Source organism: Pteropus vampyrus, unplaced genomic scaffold, assembly GCF_000151845.1.
Source record: "Pteropus vampyrus isolate Shadow unplaced genomic scaffold, Pvam_2.0 Scaffold366, whole genome shotgun sequence".
In the NCBI taxonomy this organism is placed as follows: domain Eukaryota; kingdom Metazoa; phylum Chordata; class Mammalia; order Chiroptera; family Pteropodidae; genus Pteropus; species Pteropus vampyrus.
The window spans coordinates 301,425-307,440 of record NW_011889147.1 but is presented as its reverse complement, the minus strand read 5'-3'; the positions used below and the strand labels follow the sequence as shown (position 1 = coordinate 307,440).

The following is a 6,016-nucleotide window of genomic DNA, read 5'->3' as shown; positions in this document are numbered from 1 at the left end:
ACACTGCAGAAGGAGAGAGGGGTATTTAGGGCCTGCCATGACCTGCCAAGATACAGCTTAGAGCCCACCCAGCACATCTGTGTTCTTTACACCCCTCCCATCATGGCTGCTGGCCATGGGAGAGGGAAGAAGGGTTAAGGCTACTATCTGGGAAGCTACTCCTTGGGAACCAGCTGGGATGAAAGGCTTGAGCCTTATTTCTGACATTCTGGGAGCTTACCTCCTGCTGGGAGCCCACCTCCTGCTGGGAGCCCTACAACCCCAAGACTGCCCAATCAGCCTGGCCCTAAAGAGTACGGGAGACTTTCCCCTTGGGCCCATGAGCAGAGCCTGACTGAGTTGCAGGGGAACCTGTCCAGAAGCACTGGGCAATAAGCCAAGCCCAAGGCCAGAATTCAGACCAGGGAACTGTTCCCTCCGGCTCCCTCTCAGCTCTCAGCAGCTCTTCCCCTCGTCTTTCCATCCCCGCTAGAGGAGGCTGGGTCCTCTGGGGCAGACCTCTCCCCATCTGTTCAAAGCAAACTTCTGGCTTTCTAGGTGGCTGAGTGGAGGTGCTGACACTGTTCAGTGAGGCTGAGGGTCCCCTCAATTGGGAGAGTAAGGCTAAGAGACAAACCAGTCCCTCTGGGCAGGGCTAGGACTGGGTAGGGATGTCTGCAGAGTGGACACAGCACATCAACACATGGTCCAGCAACCAGCCACTGGGCCCTTCCCTGGCCACAGACATGGTGTCAAGCAGCACCAGGGCATCAAATCCTTGAGTCCCCAAGGTCTTGGGACAGGCAGCGTCATCTCACATAGACTGACCTGGCCTCCTAGGAAGGCAGAGAACAAGTAGGGAGCTGGTAACTCAAACTACTTCGCTTTCTTTCTAGTCCAAGACATATGTATGAAACCTAGGCCCAAATTCTATAAGACCCAAGGTCAGGACAGCTGTGTGGGGTGGTGTTGGAGCCTGAGGATCTGAGCTCTAGGGACCCTCAGTTATGCTGGAGCCTGTCCCCGAACCAGACCTGTGTGTGGGTACTGGCACAGACATATTTGAGTACATGGGGTTTGTGTGTAAGGCTGTAAGTGTATCTCGTGCACGTGCACACTCCGGGAGGTGTCTAAATGTGTGAGCGCATCTACCTGGGTAAGCACATACCGCATATACATGCATGCAAATATCTGCGTAAGAAGTGGGCATGCTTGTGTGCAGGTGAGCACGGTGGAAGGGGAAAAAATCAGGTCAAATCACCCCAAGGACAAGGTGAAGCCATTTCCACCTCCTCCAGAGAGCAGTAGTAGCCCTTCTAGCTGGAACAATCACTGACCTGAAATGTCCCTTCAGCTCATCTAAATTACTTATGTCTCTGTGTGCTGAGGGACCCAGCCAAGAGTGGCTGGAAGTTCATGGATCACAGACAGCCCACCACCACTTGCCCGGACACAACTGATGAGGATTCTGCATATTTCTAAGTGGCAGCCATCTTTCCTGCTTGCCATCTTGGAAGGCCTTTCCTGATTCTCACCGGCTGCTCTGCACTCAGAGGAGCCCCAACTATGATCTGGGGCCATGCACAGAACAGCCTCATTCCCCAAACCCTCCGCTGCCAGAGCACAGTAGAAAACACTACCCATTACACATGCTTCTAAGTCAGACCTCAGTCTTCCTAAAATTTCCCACCTGCCTAAGAGTACACAGCTGTACTGGGACTCCCCGTGGACCAGGGAACAGGGAACCAGCTCCTGAAAACTCAAGCTGATGGGCCTGGTCAAAGTGTCCCATCACAGAAGGCATGCACCACAGGCTGGAGAGTGGCAGCAGGACTTCTGAAGAAAGGGGTAAGTACCAGAGTGGGCAGGATGCCAAGGGCTCTACTAGGTCTGGGAGACTACAGCTCTTCCTCCCGAAGCCAATGGCCTGACTGAACAACACAAGGGCAAAGCATCTGCTCACACATCTGCTGACTTCGAAGGGTCAGTCCCAAACACCACTGTCCACCGCGGCCTGCTGTGTGAGCAGCGCATACTCATTCAAGATTGCCAGGATCCAGATGGAAACTGCAACCTGGGCTCCGTGTGGCACCTGACAGGAGCGACGGGGCCTCAGATCTAACTGTGTTCTCCTTGCCAAACTCTGTGCCTAGGCACGCACAGGGCAGCCTGTAATCTCAGTCATGTGCTTGCTGGTGGCCTGGCCACAGGAGCATGTGTCACCTCTGCAAGACAGTAGTACTGGCTCCCCTTCATGCCAGCAGGAGAGGCCATTTCATGGCTTTTGGGGATGATGCAAGCCACCTGCACTTTCAGAGGGCAGGGCCAGGGGCAGTCACCTGGGTCATCCCTGGCACCAGGCTTGGCTGAGCAGAAAAAAGATAATATCCATAGTGCATGGGTCATTTAGAAAAGGGGACATCCGGCTGAGACATAAGCTCACATTAGCAAAGTCATCTCTGGAACTGCTGGGTCACAGCAGCTGCTCGATGCTTGACTGACAAGAGGTGGTTCCAGCCAGTGGCCTCACTGCCCAGTGTTCCCATAATGTCTTTATCTGTGCACAGGGGGCGTGGAGGGGGTGGTTTCCTACCACAGGCCACCGCCCCACTGCCATGGGCTTTCCACACAAGTTATGCCCGGGGGGAAGGAGGCTGTTTTCCATGAAAACATTACTTTCTCTTCCTCTGTCCCCACCTGCATTCCCTTACGGGGGTTAAAGAGCTGCAAGCTTTAATAATGCTGGTCCCCAGCTAAGATTATAGGTAGAATAGACTTAACCACCAGCTTTCAGAGAGAAATGGATGAATACAAAGGCTGGGCTTCTAAGGAATTCCAGAAACTCAGATATCCTGGGAGTGCCTAGAGAGCCGTCCACCACCTCTTTCCACCACGGTGGAGCAGCAGGAGGAACGGCACAGGGCTGGGGGCGGCAGCATGTGCTTGATGAATAAGAACATTGCCTGGCTGATCAAGACCACCCAGGAGGCCAACAGGAATCCACCTAAACGAGGGGGCTCCAAGAACGGGCACCGCAATGGAGTAAAGCAGGTTCCTGGCACAGCACGGTGTTTCTATGAGAGCCGCAAAGGTCTGAGGTGGACCACAGTCACCTAGCAGGGATAAGCTTGCACTGGGTGGGTGTTTCTGCCTGACAACAATGTGTCTGGATCACACAGCATCTATGCCTGGTGAGTAACAAAGAATCTCCTGCAAACAGCTGCGGGTATTGGAGAACAATGACAACGACGATGGCTGTCTCCAAGGAGAGAACCGAAGCTCCTCTTACCTCCTCAGCAGGCCCAGCCGCTCTCCCCGCCACCCCCACCCCCCACCAGATGGCCCTGCCTTCTCATCTCCCACTCCAGCACCTTTCCTAGGCATCTTCCTTTCTCACCAATACACCCGGCCTGCCTCTTTCTAATGGGCACTATCCTAGGCAGCTTGAAACGATAACCATGAAAGGAGACAGTAATGGCTTTTTAATGACTCGCGCTCCAATTATGGAACCACTGCCAAGCCCAGGCTGCCAGCTGCAGCCCCGCCAGGAGACTCGGACGGCAGACAGGGCACTGATGGATGGGTCTTCCAGCTGACCCTGGTGGCTTCTTCATTATAATCACCTCCTGCTGAGGGCTGGACCAGAGAGGCCCAGGAAAGCACCGGCCACTGGCTCATGAGAGTCAGAGAAACCTGGTCTGCTGTGTCCACCAATCCATCCACTCTGCCCAGGACCAACGAGGTGGCCCTTTTACCTCCCAGGAAGACAGCCCCTCCGCATCCCCTTGCTTCCCCTGAGGAGCAAACAGGTATCTGAGGAGTGAGTGAACCACACTCGACAACAAAGGAGGCAAGGGCACCTCTCCCGTGGGCTGAAAAAGCCAGACACAGCTAACATATTTAAGAAGTTGGTCCCCACCCCCAACACACACAAGTACTTCTTAGACCCACCCTACATGCTCCAGCTAATCCACCTGAGCTGACCAGAGCGTGGGGGCCAGGCCAACCTATGGACAGACCCACTTTCCATGCCCACTTTGCCCTCTCGCTTCCTGCCCTCATTGTTTCTCCTCAGTCATGGTGGAAGCTGCCCCTACTGGACCCAGGAAATCAGAAAAGTAGGCTGTCAGGGGAGGAAAGACCACCCAGGGTGCCTGGTTGCAACCCCGTGCCCAAGGCAAGATACCCTCCCCGCTCTGGTAATTCAGAACTGCTGGGGAAGATACCTCAGACTCAATCCCCCACCTCACTCTCTTAAAGCACGTGACGCAGGCCATGCAAAAGGCAATCATGAGCCATAGAGAACAAAAGAACAAAAAGGAGGGGAGTCGCTGAAAGGCTGGAAGTATGCAGATGCAGCCTTATGTTCAGATAGGGGAAGAAATTATAGTCTGCCGATCAGTGAGTCAACATAAGACTGTGGACGGGGTTAACTGAACAGCTGGGGGAGGGAGAGTTAGTGACCACTAGGAGCAAGCCCAAGTTCCCAGCAAGTCGGGGCACATGTCCTCAGGCCTACTGGAAGAAATGGGAGGACAGGACAGCCAGGCTTCCACAAGGAACTGCAGAGACCAGAGATGATAACTTGTGAGCAAGATGAGGCAATGTAAGTGGAAAGCTAGTCCAATTAGACAAATATTCAAAGGTTTTTGCAACAATGGATCATGCCACAGTCAAAGAAGGTCTTTAGTATCGTGCTTCTCTTGGTTAGCGTGTTTACTGATGACCTGAAGACAAGGCGGGCCTCTCAGCAGACTTACAAGTAAGACAAAGTAGAAGAGACACTAACTGTTCACTCTGACAGTAGGAATTACAAGGCTTCGGAAAGTAAGCAAAGAATGTCACAAGTGGAAACCTAACAGGAGAAGGTCAAAGTCTTAGTGGGTCTCAACACCCAGGTCTTGCCCACCCATGCAGGCAAGATAGAGGTGACAGGGCTTGCCATCAGCCTGAGGGCGGACTTTGGGGTTTCATTTACAGAGACCTTTGAGGTGAGTAGTCAGTGAGTCAAAGCCATCCCATGAGGATGGGGGAGGGCTCAAAAGCTGCAACAGGACAGTCTCGCTCTGCTTGGTGCTGGACAGGCGACATCTGGGACACTGCCTGCAGCTCCAGGACCTGTGCTGGGAGAGGGCAGAGACCAGCCTGAGGGCATCCGCAGGTCCCTGTCCCTGAATCACCTCTATCGACCTTGTGTTTCCTCTGCTTCTTCAACTGCAGAGAGCAACAAGACGACACCCTGAGGGAGCTTGGGGAACGAGTGGAGAGATTTTCACCTAGTTCTGCTCCTCTTCACTGTCACCAGGTGAAGCAGTGGGCTGTAGCACCCAGGGCACCTCTGAGGCTACCCCAGAGGCAGAACGGCAGGAGTCAGGAGTCTTGCTTAATCAGTAGTCATTCTGCTCCCCAGAAAGCAGGGTAAGGGCATGACGGGAGGACCTTAACAATGACCAAGAGGAGGAGGACCCAGAGACATGCTCGGGCTCACCCCCCGGGAGACCTTTCTCCTGGCCACAGCCAGTACCTCACGGAAGGCTGTACGTGGGGATGCACAGAAGCTTTCACGCAGGACTCCACGGCCTGTAAGGGCCCTTCCAGCCTGAGATCCTTGTTCTGTGATCTAGAGACTCCAGGAAGCCCCTCTGGGAAGGGAGAGCGTTATATCCCTCAGGTGTGCTGAAGACCTGGCGTGGGGCCAGGAAGGCTAAGAGGGCCTAAGAACTACCCAGGGATGCCACTTTGATTCCAAGCGGCATCTTGTCTGTGCTGGGTCCTGCTAGGCACCCAGCCAAGTACCAGACAAGGTCCCTGCTCTCCAGGTGTTCATGCCCTGGTAAGGGAGACACCAGGTAACAGCTGCAGGACCATGCAGACAGTACTGAGGACAGGGCCAGCCATTGCTCCCACCCAGTACGGGCCTTCCTCTCAGTGCTCTACCTTCAACTCATAAAAGGTCATTAACTAGGGGTATTTAACACTCCTCAAGAACACCGGTGAAGAGAAAATGGCAGAAGTGGAATTAGATGTAATAGAAAAA

General features: G+C 53.9%; 1 protein-coding gene across 2 annotated transcripts in view; it reads right to left on the bottom strand.

Moving 5' to 3' along the window:
• Nucleotides 1-6,016, bottom strand: part of TUB (tubby bipartite transcription factor) — a 92,312-nt gene that overhangs the window by 17,339 nt on the left and 68,957 nt on the right. The window lies entirely within an intron of this gene.